At 48.7% G+C, this 23988-nt stretch overlaps 1 long non-coding RNA gene across 1 annotated transcript in view; it reads right to left on the bottom strand.

Moving 5' to 3' along the window:
• Nucleotides 1–12506: 12506 nt before the first annotated feature.
• LOC139075828 (uncharacterized) overlaps nt 12507–23988 on the bottom strand; it is a 73692-nt gene continuing 62210 nt past the window's right edge. The window contains exon 5 of the long non-coding RNA XR_011526728.1: nt 12507–13097. This is a non-coding gene — a long non-coding RNA (uncharacterized lncRNA). The remainder of the gene's footprint in view (nt 13098–23988) is intronic.

The following is a 23988-nucleotide window of genomic DNA, read 5'->3' as shown; positions in this document are numbered from 1 at the left end:
TGGTGGCATCAGCTGCTCGGGCTGCCCCATGACCCACTCATTCTTTCCCCTAACCCAGGAACTGATGCCATAAATCTCAGGATTACTGATGGCTCCACTCCTCCAGGTATGGGCTTCTTGCCCGGGGACTAAACATCTTATTCAAGATGATCTAACTACGTTTGTTGAGAAACAGACAGACAGAAACAGAAAAAGAAGAACAGAGGGCACACGCCACAAATTGAAGGTTGTCCCTGGAGCATGGGCTCATGCATGATGTTGGTTTCAGAAAGCAAAAGATCATGTGTGGCCAGCGACTTGCAGCTGCCCCCCCTGAATGGGGCCATTCAGTCCAGCTGTGGTGGCGTGGGCGGGGACAGGAAGGTGGTTGAGAAACAGGGATGAGAAAGTTTGCTGGGGCCCCGGCCTTCAGGGCCTGGGAGAGGCCTGGAGGGTGGAGGTGGACAGGAGGCAAGGGAGGTGTCCCCTTGCTAATCTGGCAGGAAGTGGGCATCTGTGACCTGGCTGCCACCTCCCCTCGGTGCCCACCTGTGCCCACCACCCACTGCGCTGGTGGCACCTGCCTGTCTCCCCCTAGCCTGCAGGCACCTCTGGGCAGGAACTGTGTCTGAATCCTCTCTCTCTCCTATGCCTGTCCCAGAACCTGCACAGAGGAGCTACTCAGAGAAGGCTGATGAATGGAATAGTCATTGGTTTGGGAGTGGAAGGATCTGCCCTCAGAAGGCCCCTGGTACAAAGCCAGAAAACAGATATTTTGGTGAGGTTAAAGGTGGGCTCTATCATGAGATGTTTAAAAGCACACACTTCAGAGCAAGATGGCCTGGATTCAAGTTCTAGTTCCACCATTTCCTGGCTGTGTGACCTTGAGGAAGTCACTTAACCTCTCTGAACCTCAACTTCCTGATGTGTAAAATTGGAAAAATAATAAAACCCACTTCATAACGTTGTTGTGAGGATTAAATGAGTGAATATACAAAAAGTTCTCAGAAAGTACCATTTTTTGTGCATAGTTTATCATAAAGGCCACTGCCCCTCTCATTCTGTCATCTCTGCTAAAGTTTCCTCTGTTTCAAGAAAAAAAAAATGTACATATGGCTGAGGGTCCAATAATAGCTGGGTGAGGGAATTTGTTGTGGAGCATCTCAGGCGGTCAGAAAATTCAGTGGAGCGGCGGGAACTGGTGTGCCATGGGGGGCCCTCCATGGAGGACACTCCCCTCCACCTCCAGGGGAGTTCTTTGTCCTGGAGCTGATTCTCAGGCCCACGGAGACGGCCCATTTTGCCCTGCATCCTTGCAGCAAACGTTGATGCACGTGATGGCCGCGCCCGGCGCTGCCGTACACAGTGGCTGGGACCCGTCCCTGCCCCAGGGGCCACAGCCAGCTGGGCTCCGGGCGTTGAGACCAGTCGTCCACTCCGCCCTCTGAGGAGGCCCAGAAGGCCTGTGGGGCCCCGGGGGCTTCAAGGGGCTGCTGCGTATCCCCGGGGGCTGGAACGACACCCGGGACCTCAGAGGGCTATAATTTCAGTCCGTTCTTATCTAATGGCGATGCCTCCTCTGCAGAGAGACTGCCGCCCGGTCCTAACATCTCTCCCAAACCCGGGGTTCTAATCAGCAGGTAAACGGGTGGTATCGTGTTTCTTTTAAAATACGTGTAACTAATGTTTCCTCCTCCCCCCTCCTCCGGCCCGTTCTGTTCTCCGGGATTTGCTCCTCTCCCCGCTCCACAGTCAGGGCATATGGGCTGGTCCCATGTGATTCATCCTGGTTACCAACCTCCTCCTCGGGGCTTCCCGCATACCAGGCACTGAGCCAAGAGCCCTCCAATGTTGACTCCTCTGGTCCCCAGGACATCCTGGGAGAATGGGTGCCATCATCCCCCTAGTTTGGCAGATGAGGAAACTGAGGCATGGAGAAGTGAAGGGACTTGCCCAAGGCTAAGCTGACCCTTCTCTCCAACGGGGTCAGCCTACCGACCAGTGGTGACAAGGACGGAGTCGACCAAGCCATGGCCAGAAGGGTGGAGTCTATGTCCATCCGCGGAGCCCTTGGGAGAGGTCCCCTGGCTCCCACACCTCCCTCTGTGATCTGGAGTCTCTCCTGCTTGATAAGTGCAGGGCCCAAACTCCCCAAGGGCTGGCCTGGAAAACGGGGCCCCACGCCCTGGACAGTGAGAGGTTCTGGGGGTTGAGGGGGAACAAGTAGCCAGAGAAGACCCCTCCCCTCCTCAGGGTGCAGGCATTGATCAACACAAGTAGAGGATGTCTGGTGACATTTGCACTTCGGATAAACAGCTAGTAAATTTTTAACACGAGTACATCACGTGCAGTATTTGGGGTATACTTATTCTAAGGAAGTGTCCATGGTTTATTTGAAATGCAGATCTAACTGGTGTCCTCTATTCTTTCCCGCAGCCCCAGCCCGCATCCCTGACTACTCCCCATAGTGCTGGTGGAAGGTCAGACTGGGGTTTGGTGCCCGAATTCACGCCCTTCCGACATGAGGTCCTGGTGACCGAAGGCGATCGGGTGGAGTGATGGGCAGGGGTGGAAGTTGTGGCTTTAGGAATACTATCATCAGACTGGAGAACGTGCCTGAATTTGGAACAGACTGACCTGGGCAGATGACAGTTCCCCTGTCCCTGGCTGTGTGGCCCAGCCAAGTCCATTAATGTCTGAGCCTCAGTTTCCTTTCCTGCGACTTGGGGCTAACAATAAACCTGCGCTCCCTGCTCCCAGAACGGCTGGGAGGATCGACCCCTAGGTCCCGTGTGGAGGAGCTCCTGGAGAGGTGAAGGGCCGGCCCATCCTACTGCATTGTAATTTATCCACGTGATTTTAATAATAATAAATGAACAGGTGAACGCGTTGCATGACTCCAAGGCCCTCCAGCCGGAGCTTTCTCTACGAACCTCGTTTTCCGTGTGTACACAGAGTTAATGCGAACTCTACCTTCTGGAGGTGGTGGAGAAAGACAAGTAGCCGTAACAAATTTGATTTAGGTGCCTAATTCCGTTTGAGATGACTTCAGCAATAAATAAACCACTCTCTTGGATTCTTTTAGATCAGCATGTTTCAGCAGCAAAGTGACATCTCAGAATTGGTGGTCCTCTCCATCTCACTCTCTTGGCCCAGGTGTGTCCACAGGGAAGGGACACCCAGGCCTGGCCCAATGCCAGGCTGCCGGCCTCTGCAAACACCAAGACTGTCTTTTGCCAACCATGTCCAGCTCGGGCTCAGCAGCGCAGTAAATCTTACTTGGCGTGAGGCCGGCTGAGGTTTTCGCCTTACTCAGCTCCTCTGTGGTCACGGGTGCCTGAGGAGGCTAGCGCGGGGTTGAGTATGTGAACCCATGGGAACTGTCCTGCAGGGTGTTCACGACAGACTGGGAGGCTCTGGGGGAGACGTTGGCCAGGGCAGGATCCCAGAGCTGGGCTGTGGACCAGGGCTCCAGCCCTTTAGCCTGGAACAGTTACCCAGGTGGATACTACCAGGTTCATGGGCCTCACTAAGCCCTGAAGTCAGACAGCCCAGAGCAGCCCCTTACTGATCGGGAGATGCTGGTGAGTTCCTGAGCCCCTCTGAACCTCCACTTCCTCCCCTGGGTGGCAGAGAGGATGGAGGTGTGCACCCCTAGGCTGTCATGAGGATGACCTCGTAGCACATCAGCCATGGTCATGTGAAGCGCTTAGCACAGGGCCTGGCCACTGTCAGTCAACGCCACAGATAGAGAGTTTCCTACCAGGGGTCAGGACACTCTGGGGGGCTCAGAGAAGGTACACACACACACACACACTCACACCCAAAGACACGCACACTCTAACACTCAGAATCAGACACGCATGCACACACATGTACACACACACCCCCACATACACAGATACACTGACATTCATAGACTCACACACACAGACACACTTACATACACAGACACATAAACTGATATACATGCATTGACACCCATACACACACACACACGTACACACACATGCACAAACACACACACACGACAGGCAAAGCAGGGCCTGTACACGGCTCATTGGATGTGGCCACTGAGCAGCTGCATCCAGCTCTGTGTTCACTGGTTCACATGGACACCTGCCCCTCCCTGACCCCGACTCCATCCCCAGTCACCACCCCAAGGTGAGCCCCAGCCATCAGGGGAGGGTTTTACCTTCCACAACACTTGATAATAAAAACAAAGCTGAGCGATTTAATGGCTTGGTTTTTAGGCCTCCTGGTCGCCTGGAGAGGCTGGTCTGGTCCTGGGCCGGGGGCTCCTTCTCAGTCCCCACCTCCTCCCTCCCCCATCCCAGCTGTCTCTCCACCTCGAAAGCTTCCCCACAGCTCCATGGCTAGCCCTTAAACACAACCAGCAACCAGAGGCCCTCCAGCCCTGGAACTAGTCAGGCCCCAACCACTGGAAACCACAGGGACCACAGGAACCAGGCGGACCACGGGCACCGGCAACAGGAGCAGCTGCTGCCTCACAAGCCCCTGCTGCCCTTAGACCCCTTCAGAGGTGACAGCCACAGCCCCCTTCCTGGGCTCCATCCCTTAAAGCTGCCCTGGGCCCAGAGTGGTTGAGCGACAGCACAGCATGGGGGCCTGTTGTCCTAGTGGTTCTCAAAGCCCCAACAAGAAGAATCCCCTGTAAGTCATGCATGGGCTTCCAGGCCCTCGCTGGGCCTCTGATTCAGAGGCCCTGGCATGAGGATGGCTAGCAAACACACCAGGTGATTCTAATCACAGGGAGGGCCGGACCTGCACCGAGGGAAACCAGCACTTCCCAGGCCCTGGCAGCTCAGAGACACCTGGAGAGCTTGTGACAACCCAGGTGGGGGCCCAGCATGTCTAAGCAGGCCCCAGAGATACTGAGGCTGCTGGGCAGGGACCGCACTTCAGTGGGGATTGCTGCAAGCTGTCAAGGGACGTGCAGAGTTCTTTGAAGACGACCAGAGGTGCGACCATCTGACCTGATGGTTTGAGGAGGGACAGGGACATTGGCCATCAGAGAGCTCCTCCACCCTCTGGATGCCTCCAGCCAGAGGCCTACAAGTCCCTCAGATCCAACAGGGCCAGAAGCACGGGGGCATCTCTCACTGCTCCTTCTTCCTCACCCCTGCCTCTGACTGGTCACCAAGTCGCAGGGTGCACCCATTCTGCTGACTATTGCTGTGTGGCATAAAACAGCCATTTATTTTATTCATCGGTTGGATTCTGCAGGCCAGGAGTCCAGGCAGGTCATGGCGGGACAGCTTGTCTCTGCTCCACAGTCTCTTGGGCCTCAGCTGGGAAGACTTGAGACTGAAGTCTAGAATCTTCTGCAGGCATCTTCACTGGTATGAACGGCAGTTGATACTCATGTCAGCTGGGACCTCAGCAGCATCTGTCCAACAGAACACAGCGTGTCCATGCGCCTCTTCCTGCAGCCTGGGCTCCCTCCCAGCATGGCGGCCTCGGGGTGGGCAGTTTTCTGAGTCGATGTTCAGGGCTCGAAGGTGTGTCTCAAGAGAACCAGGACCCAGCCTCAGAAGTTATGCACTGTCACTTCTGGTGCATTCTGGCACCTAGAAGTTCAGCCCAGTTTCAACGGGAAGGGACATGAATGCCACCTTTCCATGAGAAGAGGGTCATGAAATTTGCAAACCTGTTCCAAACCCACCCACCGTCTCAGGAGAGTCTCCAGAAGGCAGGCTCTCCTTCGCCCCCTGGCCTCTTCCATGGTCCCGGGCTTCCGGCTCTCCCATCTGGGCTTGTGGAGCAACTTCTTTGTTGCTCTCCTCACTCCAGCCCCGCCCTCCAGGCCATCCATCACCAGCAGGGATGTTCATATAGAAGCAGGTCCGGTCGCTCCCTCCTGGGACTCCTCTGGCAGAGCCAGGGCCACAGAGCCAGTTGTTTCACTTGCCGTATTCGTTTCTCCTGGCCTGCACAGCCTGCCTGCCGCTGCTCCAGTGTCCTTGCAATCCAAATCCTCCACTCTTCTTCCCTCTCTGCTGCCTTTGTGTATACCGGTTTCTCTACCTGGAAATGTCCCTTCTTCCCCTATAGGATCCTAGCCAACTCCTATTCATCCTTCAAAACCCAGGTACAACCTCACATCCTCTGTGATTTATGATTATAATATAGGTGCAGACCAATGGTTCTCAGTCTTGGCTGCACCTTGGAATCACCTGGGGAGCTTTAACATATATTGATGGCTGGGTGCCACTCTCAGACATTCTGATTTAGTGGACTGGGTGCAACCCAGACATGGAAATTTTAAAAACTCTTCAGGAGGTTCGAATGTGCAGCTAAGGTTAAGAACTACTGTATAGACCAATGGCCCACAATGTGGCTGCACGTGAAAATCACCTGGGACTTTTAAAAGCACACCTTTTCTCCAGGGCCCCACCTCAAATTCATCAAATCAGAATCTATAGGTATGAGATCCAGGCAATACACTGGATCTTTTAGAAAACCTCTCCAGATGATTCTAACTTGTAGCCAGGGTGGAGAAATACCAGGGTAGATTCCAGCTCTCACTCAAAAACTGGACATACGGGGCATGCTCAAAAACTCAAGTGAATTTTCAATTTGTAGAAGATGATCTCTTTATCCCAGAAGTGAACAAGGTCACAAGTCTTTTGGGTTTTTATAGAGCACATCACAGGGCACTTTTGAATTCTAAATCCAATAAATGAATGCAGAATATGAATAATTGAAATATCAATTTCATGCACATAAGAGATGCTCAATAAATATTCATTGAGTGAATTAATCAGTCAATCGATCAATACAGCCCTGGTTCTAGAGCTGCCCCAGATACTTCTCCATCACCCGGTGGACTGAGTCTCCTGAGGGGAGTCCCCAGCCCCCAGCCTGGGACATTTGATGCATGAGACGTTGAGTCAGTGCACTGAGCAAAAGGGCCCTGAACGCCCATGCCCGTCTCTGAATTCCCTAGGTGTGCAATGAATTTCTAGGTGAACAGGGAAATGCTAATATGTCATTTTTGTTGAAAGGATGACAATGTTACAATTTAATTATGGGAAAATCAGCTTGTCTAGGTTATTGTGCTTTTTTGGAGGGCTGGGGAGAAGCTCAGATGTGGTTTTCAACTCAACAGGAAGGCAAGGCTCATGGCCAGCCCTGACTGGCTGGTTAGGCATCTGGCCCTGCTCCATGCACTGTCCCCCTTGAGATGCGGTGGCTTGGCCTTTCCTAAGCAGCCCTCACGGGGGACGTGGCCTCTACTCTGTGCCCAGTGGAGGGTGGATAGCAGAACCATGGCCTGGACATCACCTCTGTCTTGTGATCTCAGTTGATTCGGCCCCTTGCTTGCAAGAATATTCCTCCCCCAGAGCCCCCTCAACAGCCACGGAGCTGCAGCCCAGTGCTAAAAAGCAAGGGCTCTGGGGTCAGACAGACCAGGAGTCTAGTGCCAGGTCCACCACTTGTTAGCTGTGTGACCAGGGCAAGTCACTGAGCCTCTATGAGCCCGTGCCCCTGCCTATAAGACCACATCAATGCAGTACCTGCCCCAAAGGTCATTATGAGATAATGGAATGATGCCTGCTGAGCCGGAACACCAGGCCTGGCACGGAAAAGTCTCAGGATTTGGCAGGTGACAGCACAGAGGTTGAGCCCTCAGACCCGAGGGCTGCCACTTAGTCACTGTGCCACTCAGAGCAAGTCACTTGCCTTGGTAAGCCCCAGTTTTCGACTCTGCAAAATGGGACAGATAACAGGACTCATCATGAGATCACTGCGATGTGCCAATGCCGTGAAGGACCCATCAGGGGGGCCAGCTCACTCTGAGCTCTGAGGAATAGCTGCCAGCGTTATTTTCACCTTTTTGGGACTATGGTTATTAGTAGCTGCCATTTATTACAATAATCAGGAGCTGACTCTTCTCCCAGCAAGGGTGTGGTCATGGTCTGTGTGCTGACAACATCCCAGAGACTGGGAAACAGCTCTCCTTCCCCCGGCGCAGGCCCCGCCAGGACTTTGCCGCAACTGTTTTCTCGTCAGTGGAAAAACACGCGGCTCAGAGGAGGCGGGCGGAGAGGTTGCTGCGCATCACAGGCCTGCGCCTCCCCGGGGCCGTCCGCCGCCACCAAGGCTGGAGAGAAGAACAAAGTCAAGTCACCAGGGGGTGACAGGCCCTTTCCCCACTGACAATCCGAGCCAGCTCGGCCACCAAACACCTCGTTGCCCCAGCCCCGCTGAAGGGAAGCGAGAGTCCCAGCCCCGCCTTCTCCTCCCACGCCCCTGAAGCCATCTGTGGGCCCGGGGGGAATGTGTGCCAGGGATGAGGTGCTGGGTCAGGGGGACACAGGACGGGCCAGCTCCATCCCTGGCTGGACACAAGACTTCTCCCCAAATGCACACACGAGTCCTGGTACAGATAAGAAAAAGGGAGACAGGAACATTCCTTTGGCAAAGAGAAACAGCGTGGCACTCGGTCGTCACATGTGCACTCATGTGGCCATGTCCTTGAACAAAGGTCAGAGGGCCACCTTCTCCCCCATCTACCATGTGGACAAGATCAGCCTTCACCCCCCCCCGTCGGGACTGTGGGGCAGCACAGCTCTCCAGCAAATCCTGACATTCCTAAAGCAGCCAAGGCCATCCTCCCGGGTCCCCCAGGCAGCCGTGGGGCATCCTAGAGCACACGACCCAGAAAGGAGCATGTGGAGAAGACAGGTTGGGAGCTCTGTCTGAAGGCCTGGGTTCCATCTGGGCTGAGCAGGGCTAGCTGCAGCCACTCTAATGGCTTAACCTCTCTGTGCCTATGAAATGCATAAGGTAATTAACGCTGGGTACTTCCATAGGCATGGAGAGTTTGCAGAGTGCTGGGCAGAAGTTAGTGATCCTTACCGGCCTCCCTCTGGCCCCGGGGAGCCCCAGGCAGAGGAGGGTAAGCTTGAATATGGGCTTCTGGGAGCAGTAACTCAGAGCAGCTCTCTGAAAATGTGAAATTTCTGCAGTAACTCCTGTTTGATCTTCAGAGTTCACGCAGACTTTATGTTTAATTCATAATATCTTGGTTTGTTTTAATAAAATGGTGTTTTAAATTAGTTACCATCCGGTAGATTGATGCATCTGGTAAATCAATGCTCCAGAAAGCTCTGGCTGGCGGGTGGCGCCCCTCTGGCCTGCCGGTAAAGACTGCTCCAACCCAGGACGCCTCCCCCCAGGCTCATTTGGGTGCCCTCCCACCCACCTCATTCCCCTGAGGAGTCAAGGGCTGCCTCTGGCAGGTGATCCCACAGCCTCACCCCAAAATGGGTGGGGGCTGCACGTTGGTGGAACTCTCACCCAGATTAACCTGAAAACTTGGCCTATGGGAAATGGCTTTGTGGGGTCATCTGAACACGGGGTCTGGGAGACAATCAAGTCCAGTCCCCATTCTCCAGAAAAGGAAACTGAGGTCCCCTGGACCGTGCCATTTCTGCCACCCCTTGGCGATCCGATCAAGTCTGAGCCCCAGCCTGGCTGAGAACGCTGGGAGGCCTGGGCTTGTGCGAGGTTACGGGAAAGGGGAGGCTGGCCTCAAGTTGTGGGGAGGGCTCCCCAGTCCTTGTAGCCCTCCCTCCAGGTCCCAGGCCCAAATGCGCTGTAAGAGCAGAGCTGGTGTGCCCCAGCGGTGTACCCTTCTGGGCTGTAGGGCGAAGTCAGAGAGGGCAAGGCCACCCAGACTGTCCTCCTCCCCTGCGGGATAACGGCTCCTGTCTTTCAAGAGCTTAGATTTGGGAGCCAGACGGGCCTGGTTCAGATCCCAGAGAGTGGCCTTTGGCTTGGCCATCAGGGTCTTTGTCTGGGAGGAGCTCTGGGAAAATTACCAGCTCCCTGAATTGGACCCAATAGCCACCACCAGCTGAGCACCTCACAGAGCTGTGGACAACCCACTTGTTATCAAAGGTAGGTCCTCGCCGGGACAGGAGTGCAGCATGTGCCCCTCTAAGAGCTGCTGTGGGATCTCCCTCCTCCCTGTGTGGAATCCCAGTGAGACAACTACGTGCTGTCATGAGCCGTGGGGCAAGCCCATCTCTCAAGGGATAGGGTCCTAGGCAGGGAGCCACAGATATGTGGCCCTGAGAAGGAAGCATCTTTGGCCCCCCCCAAGGGCAAGAGCTGATCTCAGATGAGGCCTGCCAAGAAGCCAGAGCTGGCAGGGACCTCAGGGTCATCCAGTCCAATGTTACTAATTCACTTGGGTATTAAGATGACACATTTCTTAATTTGTCCTAAATTGACATAAACCTGTCTTGGAATCCCCACGCAACAAGATGGATAAGCAATTTAATGCCATCCTGTTGAGTGGTCTCTCTGGCATCAGACAAGAGCTCCAGGAACCTTAGGGAGGGATCTTGGGTCTTCAGGCCACAGCTGTCCTCCCTGAGGGCTCTGCATCTGGCCACGATGGTCGTGTGAAGGTGGGCAACTCTGCTATTTTTGTGCCAAGTTTAGGCATGGCAACCCTAGCCATTGCAGACCAGCTCACCATGTGCCCCAGACAGCCATGCCCTTCTGAGACCCTTCCCCCACCACTGCTACTCTGGGAGATATTGGGGGGGGGGTGTGTGACCGGGTTCCCCCTGCTTATAGAACCCACAAAACCCCTGACCCAGGCCCAGCCCCGGTCCACGCCCTTCCTCCCATTGGTCCACTTCCACCTTTAAGAGCTTACCAGCCCACAGCTCCTGGCTGCTTGGCTTTTGAAACAAATTCCTGGGTCGGGGCTGTGTTCTCTGTGCCTAGCATCTTCTGCTCTGGGTCCTGAACCCCAAAAGCTGGTAGTAAACCCCTGTTTGGCTACCTTAAGGATCTGGAGGCAGGAAAATACTTACAAGAACGAGAAGAAGCTTCCATCTTGATAATTATCTTGGCACATACATGCATGGAGAAAGGTCTGGAAGGACACACACCAAACAGGGAGGGGCCAGGGAGGGGTTACCAGCAGACCTTTTTTATCGCTACTTTGAAAACACTGCTATATATAGTTTGAACATTTTATTACTCATCATGTATTACTCTCATTATTCATTTTTTTATAAAAAGAAAAAGTAAATAAAGTGAATGGCCCTATGTCTTACCAAGAGGAGGCTGAGGTCATCAGACAGAGGCAAAAGAATCAAGTATGTTACCCCCAGCAGGGAGGAAAGCAGAGAAGTTGGCGACTGAGGCCTGATGGTCCAGGGTTTCTGGCTGCACTACCTGCCAGCTAGGGATGCAGGCACAACCTTTCAAAGCCTTGGTTTCTTCCTCTGAAAAGGGGAAAGTAATTGTACCTGCCTCCCAGATCGCCATGGAGATGAATGCGCTACTGCATGTATCGCGCTCAGTGTGATATTGTGCGTTTATCATCTGCCTCTTCGTCATCATCGTCATGATGGATTCTGCCCCCAGATTCCATCAGAGCCCAGCATCTACTCCTGGCTCACCCCTGAATAATTCCGGGACCTCGATGGGCCTCCCATCCTCTCAGGCTCCATTCCCTATGCCAGGTCTGTCTTCATAATTGCAGGGCCCGCATTCAAAATGAAAATGTGAGACCCTTGTTCAAACACCAGGGAAAAGTGTCATGAAAGTTACTAAAATGCCAAGCTTTCTCCTTTTTTCCGTGACATCTTTCTCTCTCTGTCTCTCTCCTTCTCTCTCTCTCTCTCTGTGTCTGTCTCTCAACTAGTCATGGTGTTTTTTATTTGCTATTTAATGCCATCCTGAGTACACCTTTCATCACTATATGGTGCAATGCCAGTTTTCAATGCAAATAAAAGAGCAATTAACTCACACGTGGAATCATGGAAACTATACACCTCGTGTTTCATACTTCGCATATGCAAACTTATTTTTGTCCTTACCAGAACAGTGAAAATGCTGCGCAAAACTCAGTGGTTTTTCTTTCACTCCTTGACATTCTACCCACACTCGGTGCCTTTGCCTCACTGCTGAGTAAGAGGGACTGAAGGAAAAGGAGCTGTGGCGGTCCTGTCTCTCCCTTTCCTTCTGTCTCATCATTTTCAGTGCAAGTGCCTGACTAACATGGGGAAGTAACACGAGTGAGAAAGGCTAAGACTTGGTCCTCATGTTTCTTAGAACATCACTGCCTTCTTTCTGCATTCAAAGCAAGTTCTGATTTGAATGGAAAGTGTAGCCTCTCGGAGACGTCAGCGCCCTCACTCACCCAGACATTGACATAACATGCGTGCTTTGTACTCACCTGAGTCTCGCTGAACTCCAGTGCATGGGGGTCCCCTGGAGTTCTGTGCTCACGGGGCTTTAAGAACGTTCTATGCAAGTGGGGCAGCACAGAACAACTGATGGGTATGTTGCACGGATCTCCTCTGCCCATGTGCATGCTCCATGGTCCCTTCAGACTTCCCTTACAAAACACATGTTCAAAGATAAAATTATTAACATTTCAAGATGGCAGCAAAAGAGCATTACATCAAGCACAGGCCCTTCTGACCTGGCCTCTGCTGTAAAATGGGCAGAACGTGCTTTGGCTTGCCTACCTCAGGGGCTTGGGGAACACCATGCGCAAGCAGGATGGTGGAGATGCTTTATAAACAGTGACTCTGGAGCCCATGTGCTCCCGGAGGAGAGAGCAGGCCGGCCCCCTGAGCTCCACGAGCATGGGCATGGAGCCGCGGGAGCAGCCAGCGCCAGCAGGAAGGTGGACAGCAGGGAGCTGATTTTGATTCCGAATGAGCTTGAATGACACAAAATCCACTTCCTTTCAGAGTCTGAACTATGTTCAGTAACCCAGCAAGCTCAGCATCATAACACAGTTCTCCAAGCAGCCACTGGGCTGTAAAACAGACATGGCTGTCTGCAGTCCAGCTCCGTGGTGCTCGGAGGTCAAAGCCGACTCGCTGCTCAGAGCTTGGTCCCCCTCTGCAGATCTTGGAACCGGCAGTGGAGGATGGATGTCATCAGTGACAGCTTCTGCCGAGCTCTTCTTTACTTGGCTGCCCATTCCCTCTGAGTCAAAGTGTGAGAACAGAGCTGGAAGCCTTTCCCTGTGTCTGCTAAGCGGTCACATATTCCCACCTGGGAAGGCGATTTCACACTCTCCTTTCTTCTCTGAGGGAGGCAGACAGGCGCTGTTGGCACAGGAGCAGGAATTCAGCTGGCACAGCGCAGGGAGTCGGGCTGTTCCTCAGCTCTGTCCAGCTCAACAGGCAGGACCAATAGGGCACTGGACCAAGATCTGGAGGTCCCAGGTTCTCCACCACAGCCATGGAACCTGGGTCCATGGTGGCCCAGAGGGGAGCCACCAAACCTTAGGTACTATCCTCAGGTGTGACCTGGGAGCAGTGATGACCACATGGGCGCTGCACCCATCTCACAGCCACCCTGAGAGGTACTGTCCTGGTCCCACTTATTGTGGAAGCACCCAAGGTTTAGAAAAGTTAAGTGACAAAAATGTTACTGTCCCATCTTTACACATGTGAGTAATGGAATAACATTCCCAAGTGCTAAAGGAATATATAAATCTTCAGGTGGATGGGATCCACTGTCCAAGCAGAATCCACGCAGAATGAGTCCACCCTACAGGCAAAGAAACCCTCACCAGCTACAGCCTTCCTCACCCCGGTTCTCTGTCCATAAACACGGACCACCAGACCAGGCACTGAAGAGAACCCCCCGCACAGAAGGTGCAAACCCCAGTGAACCAGCCGACAAAGTTCAAGGAATGGAAATTCAAGAAGATACTGTGTCCCTAAAAAGGAGAACAGGCTGTGCTCAAGGTGGAGCAATTAGAGACCAAGAAAGAGTTCTTAGACGTGTGATTACTAAAATAAAAATTCCATAGAAAAAAGCTTAAATTTCAGGAAATCTCTCAGAATGTATATCAAGAAGGCAGAGAAAAATAGGAGAGAAAATATATGAGAGATGCAAGATCAATTTAAGAAGTCGTGTATCCGTTTACTAAGAATTCTAAAAAAAAAAATGTAGAAAATGTATAAATTATACAAATGATGGAATAACATCCCCAAATTCTGAAGGAACATATAAATCTTCAGATTGCTAGAACCCACCAGGTACCAAAGAATGAATGAAAAAAGACCCGCTCCCAGATACTCCCCTGAAAACCAGAACTCCAGCGGTAGAGAGAAGATTCTCAAGGCTTCCAACAGGAAAAACAGATTATCTGCAAAGAAATTACGAGCACATCAACATGTGACTTCTCATCAGCGGCGCTGGAAACTAGAAGACAACAGAGCAATGCTCCCAAGTTCTCATTAAAGATATAAAATTCTAAACTTACAACTCCCTCTTTTCTTTAAAAAAAATTATTAAATTAGTACAAGGACAAAACAAATATTTTCAGGTGTAAAAATGGTTGGAAAATTTACATCCCAAACATTCTTTTTGAAAGACATTCTCTCAGGATATGCTCCAGAAAAATGAGAAAGAAATCCAAGCAAGAAAAAAAGACATGAGAATTTTTTTAAAAGACTAAACATTCCAGGAGTCCAAGGAAAAAATTCCACGGTCACAGCTGGGCCACAGAACTAGATACAATCTGGCTAAACCATAACTGCAGATCAGAGAACTCTGAGAAGGAAAAAAATCTTCAAGAAGAAAACATTTTCTTTAACAAAGTATGGTTGAGTGACGGATAGCCATAAAGATGTAATGGCAGTATAGAGTTCCTTTATCAAAAAGAAGAAAACAAGGCAATTAGAAACTCCACTAAGGAAAGAAAAAAGAAGAAGAAAAGGTCATGGTCTAATTATAAAGAAACTAAAATGTAGCAAAGTTTAAGCAATCAATGGAATATAACAAAAGAAAATCCTTTTCACTCAGGCTCTTAAAATGTTCTCCTAGCATTTATTTTTTTCTCCTTCAATAACTAATTTATAGATAAAGCACCAAACACTCAATTATAGCTAAGAAGGGAAGGTACATGTTATAAACATGAACAGCGTGGAAATTATGGTGTGCTTGACAGACACTTGAGAAGGGGTGGGAGAAAGAGAGAAGATACAAAGAAACTATAAGAACACTAATTCTATCCCTTACATGGTCGGCAGTTGGAAATCTGTATAAAGGGGATAGAACAAAAAAATAGAGGCGCAAGGATAGAATTTAAATTTCTAAAGGGAACCGGTAAAACTGAAACAGTAAAATAAGAAAACGTTTCGAAGAGACCGAGGTGAAGGGAAGTGGGTAGTAGAAGTGAGCTAAGCCTGTTTTCACATGAGGGACCCACTCAGTGCAGGGGACGTTGCCTGACAAAGAGAATAGTGAGAGCAAAGCACACGGAGACGTGGCCGTGAGCCCCGGACTGCTGAAAACAATGCAATCTGTTTCTATAAGTAACCCTTCAGGTGGAGATTGTAGAGAACGGTTAGGAGAGTTTTCCCCTCTTCCCTTGTACCATTCTGAGCTGTTTGAGTTGTTTCTTATGTGCATACACATTTCTTTCATAGTAAAAATAAAACTGCGTTCCTCTGACCGTTTCATTACCTGTAGACCAGCTCAAATGCCTCCTCGACGGCTAAGCTCTCCCCTACCCTGGGAATAACGAGCTGGAGCAGACACAGGCCCTCACGGGAAAGGGTGCGGAAAAGCCAGGAAGCTCCTCTCACTCCCCTGGGCTCATGGCACTCATTCTCTCTGTCTTCATCTGACACATACCCAAGAGGGTCTCAGGCCACATTTATATTTTTGTCCTCTCAATGTCTCTCTCCGAAATAATGATAAAGCCTGAACAGTGTGCTAGGTGATGTGTTGATGCAGGATGAAACAGGGACTCACCACGCCCTCAGGGAGCCCCCACTCTAACAAAAGAGATTAGCCACATACAGGAGTGTCCAGAAGATGCAGTACAGTGGTGGTCAGTCTCATAAGGAAAGTTTAAATAAAGGTGCAGAGAAAAGAGAGGCTACTCCAATGCAGGGTGTTATGGGCTAAATTGAGTCCTCTGAAAATCCATATGTTCAAGTCCCCATAACCTCAGAATGTGACTATATTTGGAGATAGGGCCTTTAAAGACGTAATTAAGTTAAAATGAGATCATTAGAGTGGGCCCTAATCCAATATAACTGATCTCCGGATAAGAAGAAGAAATTGGACGTGGATACATATGGATGGAAGACCATGTGAAGACACAGGGAGAAGAGGGCCATCCATAAGACAAGGGGAGAGGCCTCAGAAGAAACTAACCTTGCCGGCACCTTGACCTTGAACCTCTAGAACTGTCAGAAAATGAATGTCTGTTGTCTAAGGCCCCTAGTCTATGGTACTTTGTTATGGCAGCCGTGGCAGATATTACACGGCAGGAATCACACAGAGTTTCTGGAGGCCATGGGTCAAGGTTCATTAATAGGGTGACCTATGTCCCAGTAACCAACACCTCCCTTTCCATAAGACCGTGCAGGGCCCTCCCTGGTTGTTTTATCAGTCCTCAGGAACACGAGCAGCCAGGGACAGCTTCCACTCTCAGGTGGTGGGACAAGTCTCCCAGTCTGCGGCTCTTTCTGGCCACTTAGTATACCAGCCAGTGCGCTGTGACCTGTGCCACGGCCCACGAGAGGCAGGCCGTCAGTCACTGGGGTCAGCAGGTTACATGAGAGACAGCAAGTAACGTGTGTGTGAAATACGTGCACCAAATAGCATGGCTTCTTCAACTCTGTTCTCTCTTGTTTATTCTTTTTTCTCTCTGTGCTTGTTAGGATCGTTTGTACTGAGTATCCTTGAGTTCATTAATCCCTTATTCTGTTCTGTCTAGTCTGTTAAACCTAACCAACTAATTCTTTATTTCGCACACTGTTGTTGTTTTTTTCTGTTCTAAAATTTCTATTTGGGTTCATTTTAGAGTTTCCATTTCTCTGCTAAAATTCTCCATCTGTTCAACTATATCGCTCATTTTTTTCTAATTTTTAAACATGTTTATATTAGATATCTTAAACGTATTGATTGTTAATTCCCATATCTGGATCATTTGTGGGTCTGCCTCTATTTACAATATTTTTCTCTTGATTATGAGTCTCATTTTCCTGCTTCTTTACATGTTCTATATTTTTTATTGAATTTTGGACACTGAATATTAAAGAAAAGTAGAGATAAGGGTAGATAACTCATGCCCTTTCTTCTGTCAAACAGCTAAGCGAAAGAGTTGATCAAGGGCCGGCCCCATGGCCAAGTGGTTAAGTCCATGCACTCCACTTCGGCAGCCCAGGGTTTCACTGGTTCGGATCCTGGCATGGATACGGCACCGCTCATCAGGCCACGCTGAGGTGGCGTCCCACATAGCACAAACAGAAGGACCTACAACTAGAATATACAACTACATTCTGTGGGGCTTTGGGGAGAAGAAGAAGAAAAATAGGAAGATTGGCAACAGATGTTAGCTCAGGTGCCAATCTTAAAAAAAAAAAAAAGAGTTGATCACTTTGACGCAGTTAGGAATTGAGATTGGCTGGAGCTGGGTTACAAGTTTAATTAATTTCAATTTACCTCTGCTTTCAACATATTTGAGATTGAAATCAGGCCTCCCCTTCCAGCACAGTTTGGGGACCAGGCATCATGAGACTATGAGATCTCTCTGCTTTCTAGCCACACCCTCAGCCATAACTTATTCAGTTTACTAGCAGGCAAAGAAGATTAGTTTTCCATTTGGTGCTCTTCAAAGTTCCAATCCCTCATGTTGGCTCACACAGAAATTAAAAGTTTAGCTTATTTTATTCCAGCAAAATATCTTTGTCTACGGCAAACTCATGCCTCTGCCCACTCACATACTGTGTAGGTAACATCTTCCAGGTATAAAATTAGCCACCAGTCTTTTCTCTTCTAGAGAGGATTGGTCTCTCTCCCTGGTATACAAACTTTTTTGCATTACGGCTCTTCAACAGCTTTTTAAATACATATAATTTTTTATCCAGTGTGTTCTTAGTGTTTCTTCAGGAGAGACAGTCTTCTACCATTTTCTACATCCTAATCAAAAGTAAAGCTCAAATTTCACTCATTTTCAATTCTAAAATATCATGTTCAGGTACAAAAAGTGAAGCAATTATTATTTACGTGTTGGCTCCATTATAAAAACTATACAAATACTAAAATCATGCAAGTTTTATTCCAGTGTCATCTGATTCTTCAAATAGGAAATCAGTTAATTCCAATAATGTTTTTATTTTTTTCATCCAAGTCATGGACTCAGAAGAAAGCTTTTGGAAGTTTTCGTTATTAATTGTGCAACATCTGAGACTATTAAGAACACTATTGTGAAGCTGACATTGAAATTAAGTAGTTCTTGTTTTTGCAATGACAATGCAAATACGGTTTTTGGTGGAGCACAACGTCAGGGTAAAAAGAACATCCTTACTAAATTAAGAAACCGAGGAAGCAGAAATTGACATGAAATTGGTGATGGTGCGCATGTCACTCATAATCGCATCCAAATAGGTTGATATTCTACCAATTTAAGTAAGAGCTGCGGTTGCCAACATTATGTGACAACGATGATGAGAAATGAAAGAACAAAAAACACACTTCAGCATAGCTTACTGTGCTTTCTCTCTGCTGCCTGCCATCTATCAGATTTTAGAAGAGTTGGAGTTTTGAAGTCAATTTAAATGTCCTACAATGATATTGAACTTTTTTGTAAATGAGAGTGCTCTAAATTTTGGATGCATGTTGCTCAAAACTAAATATTTTTGATCAAATTATTCGGCACATGGGGGCTGGCCCAGTGACATAGAAGTTAAGTTCATGCGCTCCCCTTTGGTGGCCTGGGGTTCACGGGTTCAGATCCTGGCTGCAGACATACACATTACTTACCAAGCCATGCTGTGGCAGGCATCCCACATGCAAAGTAGAGGAAGATGGGCACGGATGTTAGCTCAGGGCTAATGTTCCACACACAAAAAAAGAATATTGAGCACATGGACTTTCAGTTTTTGAAGCTTGGAAAGAATTGCACTAATTGAAAACAAAACTTGCAAATGAAGGGGCTGGCCCCGTGGCCGAGTGGTTAAGTTCGCGCGCTCCGCTGCAGGCGGCCCAGTGTTTCGTTGGTTCGAATCCTGGGCGCGGACATGGCACTGCTCATCAGACCACGCTGAGGCAGCGTCCCACATGCCACAACTAGAAGAACCCACAACGAAGAATACATGACTATGTACCGGGGGGCTTTGGGGAGAAAAAGGAAAAAATTAAAAAAATCTTTAAAAAAAAAAAAAAAAACTTGCAAATGAAAAGACATTGGAATTTACCCCTAAAAACTAAAGGAGAAAAGGAATACATTAAAGAATGAGAGCTCAGTATTGAAATTCTATAAGGATACTTCAGAATATCTTGACTTGTAAGAAGAATCTTTTGATGGAGCTCTTATTTTTAATTTAAGAAATTACGTTCTGTCCCAAAAGGGCATGAAATAGAAAAAGCCTACAATTTTGAAGCATCTAAATTTAATGAAGCATTCAGAAGAATCATAAAGGCAATTTATTTGATGAATTTTATCTTAGAAAAATATTTGTTGAAGAAAGGTACTCTGAAAGGAGGCAAAAAGACAGTACCTGGTAAAATATTTGGGCTGAACGGTTTCCACATTTTAATGCCAAAAACTTAGCACCGAGATGAGCCTTCACTTGCCCAGAGCCAACTAGATACCTCAACACTCGTAGAGAGAACATTTCCCCAATTAAAAATATTATTATAATAATTTCAAATTTACTAACCACAAAATGTTTCTTTGAAGATTACAGTAAATTTTGATTATGGAAAAAACAATTAAAATGATGAGACCATATTGGGGAAAAGATTTTAATACCATTGACATCATATTAGAGACAGACATGGCTTAAGAAACTGATTAAAGTACACTATTCTGCTTTTGATATTTTTAATATTCAGACAGTCAATATAAAAAAGTGTTTTTAACTTTTGCTTCATTGTACATGAATATATGTTAATATTTGTTTCAGAAGGAATTTTATTATTGAAAATAGTTCGTTTTCTTGTTTGGTTTTTTTTCCTCGCCAAAGCCCCAGTGCCTGGTTGTCTATCCTAGTTGTAAGTCCTTCTAGTTCTTCTATATGAGACACCGCCACAGCATGGCTACCGACAGACAGGTGGTGTGGTTCCACAACAGGGAAACGACCTGGGCCACTGAAGTCGTGAGACCATCAAACTTTAACCACTAGACCATCAGGGCTGGCTCTGAAAATAGTTTTTAACAAAACCATTTATAACACCAGTGTAATAAAACCGATCTGTCAGTGGAGAAATAAATATTTTCAAAGTATACAAAATTTTAATTATTTTAGAATCTCCTTTCGCTCTCAAAAATGCTTTGGTGGTGTCAATAAAACCTATGTCACTCTAGCCATGAAGGATAAGGAGGCCTATTAGCTGTCTATCGCTGTGTAACAAATTACCCCAAAACTTAGTCTAAAACAGCCAACAGTTGCTATCTCACAGTATAGACAAGACACCATGTGGCTTAAGATCCCAGATGTGGGTCAGCTGGATGCCTCTGGATGAAGGTCTCCTATGAGGCAGCAGTGAAGTTGTCGGCCAGAGCTGCAGTCAGATCTCAAGGCTCCACCGGGGCTGGGAAATCTCCCAGGCCCACTCGTGCAGCTGCCGGCAAGTTTCAGAAGATGTGCCTCCAGGCTCGCTGACATGGCTGCAGGCCTGTGCTCGTCAGCTCCAGTTGCCATAACAAGTACCACAGACTCAGGGCTTAAACAACAGACATTTATTTCCTTGCATTTCTGGAGGCTGGAGGTCTGAGATCAAAGTGTCAGCAGGATTGTTTCTCCTCAGGCCTCTCTCCTTGGCTTGTAGATGGTGTCTTCTCCCTCTGTCCTCACATGGTGGTCCCTCTGTGTGTGTCTGTGTCCTATTCTCCTCTTTGTGTAAGAACCCCTGTCATACTGGATCAGGGGCCCTCAATGGCCTCATTTTAACTTCATTACCTCTTAAAAGACCCTATCTCCAAATGCAGTCACATTCTGAGGTACTGGGGGTTAGGACTTCAACACATGCATTTTGGACATCAATCAGCCCATACCAGGGCCTCTCCACCTAAACGTCCTCACAACACAGCAACTGGTGATTCAAGATTGGGCGGAGAGAGAGAAGAGAGACCCAAGACACCAAGACAAAAGCTACAGCCTTTTTGTAATTTAACCTCAGAAGTCACATCCCATCCTTTCTGCAATATTCTATTGTTAGAAGAGAATCGATAAGTCCAGAGGGAGAGGGATTACACAAGAGCATGACTATCACAAGGCGGCCATCTTGGAGGCTGCCTTCCACACTTTGTAACTTTTGCTCCAAGTCCACTTGAGGGACCTAGACTGAGACTGGAAATGCTGGCTCTGGAAAGGCAGTTCATCGTCCCAGATCTCTAAAGAGACGGGAGTGAGGCCAGACAACACATTGGCCTCTTTGGTGCCAGCACGACTAAAAGATCCAGGCCCCCACAGACAACAGGCATGAGCACACAGCTCTCTGGGCTCATAGAGGAACGGACGGCTGGGTGTCTCCTCACAAATTCTGAGGTAGAAGCTGTCCAGCAGGCGATTCATCTCAAGGAGGCGAACTTGATTTTTTTCTCCCTCAATTGCATGTAGTCTCATGTGTGAAGCCAGAACTAGGAGCCTAACGAAGGTCACCAGCTGTGCAAACCGGCCCCCAAGTGTGGGGACCCACCTCTCCACGGGGTGTCCCCACACAACTTCCCAGCACTCTGGACCAGACCCAGCTGCTGGTTTTCATTTGTTCACTAGATTAGCTTTCCCTCCGCTACCTCAGCCCCTGACTTATGCTTAACAGTTTGGGACACACGTTTCTCTATCACCTTAGACACTGACATACGACCTGCTTCTCCCTTATTACGTTCACACAACACTGCACATTCACAGCAGCCCAGCTGCCTCCCACCTGGAATCATTCTAAAACCGCTGTAAAGTCTCAGGGGTAGAACACGTGGGGCCTGCGATGCCTTCCGGATTGTCCCCACACAGACAGGCAGGGCGGAAAGGCAGGAAACGGAGGAGAAGGCATTCTGGGCAAAGGCCTGGCAGAGCCGAGACGCCATGGATGGGGAGCTGGGGGCTCTCATGAGGAAGCCCAAGCGATCCAGGGTGGTGAGAATTTAGGGCAGAGGAGGGGAAAGGTGGGGACGGAGGTCAGGGGGCTTTGGGCATCAGAGGAAGCAGGTGCTGTGTGCAGGTCTTGTAGTCTCTCCCTGGCAAGGTCCTGGGGGCAGGACACAGCGTCCCATTCACTTCCGTATGCCCTCCTCTCCCACCACACACACACGCACACACACACCCCCCCCACACCCCACACAGATACCATACACACACATACACACACCACACACACTGTGCACACACATACACACACCACACACATATACACACACACACCCCACACACACATACACACACCATACACACACATACACACACGCACGCCGCATACACACACCATACACACACACACGTGCCCAAGCACAGTCACACAGACACAACCCATATGTACTCACACACACTCACATACAGTCACAATCTCATGCACATACCCACATGTGTGCGCACACAATACACAAGTCACATGCACTTGCACACACAGTCATACACACACATCCACAGCACACATTCACACATCACCACACATACCCTCATTTGTGCTCACACACGCACACTCACACACCACACAGCCCCTCTAGCACCCTCCAGGGTCCCAGCATGTGGCTGGTGCTCTGTCGGAGTTGATAGCATTGATGAAACATTAAGTCCAGGGAAATTGTATTTGGGGATCCTTTTTTCCAATTAATCTTTCCAGGCATTTAACATCACCTCCTGGGCATTCATGTATGCGTGCGGAGCCCTAAACTCGTGCTTCTCAGAATTAGAGAAATAGCATTTCTCTTTCCTGCAAATTGCATCTGAACTGACCATGCTTTGGGGGATTTTTAACGAAATATGACTTTGTAAATCAGGCCACGTCTAAGTCCTATGCTTTAGTCAAGCACGTGGGTGAGGCGAAAGCATAAAAGATTTTCTCCCAGCAAACCGCCCCCACACATTTTAGGGATCCTTTTAAGGGAAAGAGAAATTTGGGGGAAAATAGTCCATGGCCAAATAGCTCCTCAGTCCAGGGGCTGCAACTTCCAAAGCCCCCTGAACGGTGCACTGCGAATGGTGCACCCCAGAGATGACAGCACGGCTGGATTTGTTGAAATACGTTTTCTAAAGAATATCCAATAAATATCCACTATTTTGTAATAAGTTAAGGGTTATTTTTCAAAAGAGGAAAGAAATGATCCTATTACACAATGAATGTGAAGAATTCAGCAAAGGGCCTCCTGGAGGAAAAGTTCTACGGATGTTGCTTTCTGGTTGTTTTTGGTATAAAGAACCCACTGGGAGGGAGCCTGCTTCCCCAGAGAGCAGCATCCTTGACAATTTGATGCTCCTTCCTGGAGCCGCTTTGAGCTGGAGCTGCTTCTGAGCCCAGCTTTGTAGGGAAGCCTCCAGTGTCAACACGGCTCCCAGATCCCCACTGAAGAGGAAGGCTTTTCCACACATCCATTCTTAAACCGCCGACTCGGGGCACGAGAAATCCCACTGGAAGTGCAGCAATGTCGGGAACACTCACGCAGCCCTGATCTTGGTCTCTGCCTCCCAACAATTCCCTGCTCTGTTCTCTTTTGTGACAGGGTCCCACCAAGCCTGCTACTTCCTATTACAGAGTTATTCTTTATTTCTATTCGATTTCAAAATTATTCTTTACGTGTCACCTTTTTCCTTGAGCCATTTTCTCCCTTCAGTGAAATCTTGGCATCCAAAGCAGCTCTTAGAACTAAATTAGCTATAAAAGCATATTATTGTCATCCATATAGCAATGAAATTAATTTATTCAATACATCCACGAGGAAGTCATCAATTATGACCAGTGACTGTAGCATTTTGTGTTAACAGCATTTACTATTCTTACAAATTTTCATATTTCCTCCAGCAAGAATTG

Source organism: Equus przewalskii, chromosome 1, assembly GCF_037783145.1.
Source record: "Equus przewalskii isolate Varuska chromosome 1, EquPr2, whole genome shotgun sequence".
Lineage (NCBI taxonomy): Eukaryota > Metazoa > Chordata > Mammalia > Perissodactyla > Equidae > Equus > Equus przewalskii.
Note: the sequence above shows the minus strand (reverse complement) of the source record. Positions and strands in the feature narration are given on the sequence as shown.